The sequence below is a fragment of the Leishmania donovani genome, chromosome 28 (genome assembly GCF_000227135.1).
Source record: "Leishmania donovani BPK282A1 complete genome, chromosome 28".
In the NCBI taxonomy this organism is placed as follows: domain Eukaryota; phylum Euglenozoa; class Kinetoplastea; order Trypanosomatida; family Trypanosomatidae; genus Leishmania; species Leishmania donovani.
This window is the reverse complement of record NC_018255.1, coordinates 522,521-523,414: the sequence shown is the minus strand read 5'-3', so window position 1 is coordinate 523,414 and position 894 is coordinate 522,521.

Genomic DNA, 894 nt, shown 5'->3' with positions numbered 1-894 from the left:
GCCACCTCACATCTTTTTCTTTGCGAAATCATGGGGCATCTCCTTCTGAGAAACACAGTTTTCTCGGCGACGTAGCCGCTCTGCCACCAACATGCCAACAACTCCGCACATGCAAACACACTTTTCCTATTCGTGCTGCACCACGAGTAACTCCGAGCCTTCCTGCCGTCAAGCTGGGCCGTGCGCCTCACGGGCTCCTCTTGCCCTTGCCTCGTCCCTCTGCCTCGCATGCGTGCTGCGCGATCAGCAGCCACACCGACCGGGCCGGATTGCGTGCCTTGATCCGAAGCGGGGCCGCGGCCCCGGGCCCTGTTTCGGGGCGGAGACTCCGGCGGTGGAGGGGGGGGAGTACTGCGGTGCTAGCGGAACAGCAGGCAGCACGCCATCCTCGCCCCCCATGGTGGTCGCTGACAGCCACCCGCCGCTGCAGCGATCCAAAGTGCGGGCGCGTGCCCGTGCGGAGCCAGGGGAGCATGGTCGCCTGTCGTCTTGCAAGCTCAGCATCCGCGCTCTTTTGATGTGGGACCGTTGCCGCCAAGAACCTCTTGTCTCAGCATGTGGCGCGGTTTCGGGGGATGGCGGCCTGGCGTCTGAGGCCGGCGACCAGATCCGCCGTCCATGCACTTAGCGTCGGCGCCTCTGGCATGGCTGGCTTTGCAGTCACGGCCACCTCGTCGCTGTACACCATGTCACAATGCCCACAGACACTCTGAACGGGAGAGATGCACGCGACGGGCCACAGCGACGCCGGCACTTGTGTCAAGATGCGTCGCAGCATGCCATCTTCCACTCTTGTAGGGCCCGTGCGCAGCGCCATGAGGAGGAAGAGCGAGGCCGTAGCAGCAATGACACATGCGCTTGCTCGTCTTAGCCGGCCCGGCAGTTTTTGCAGCA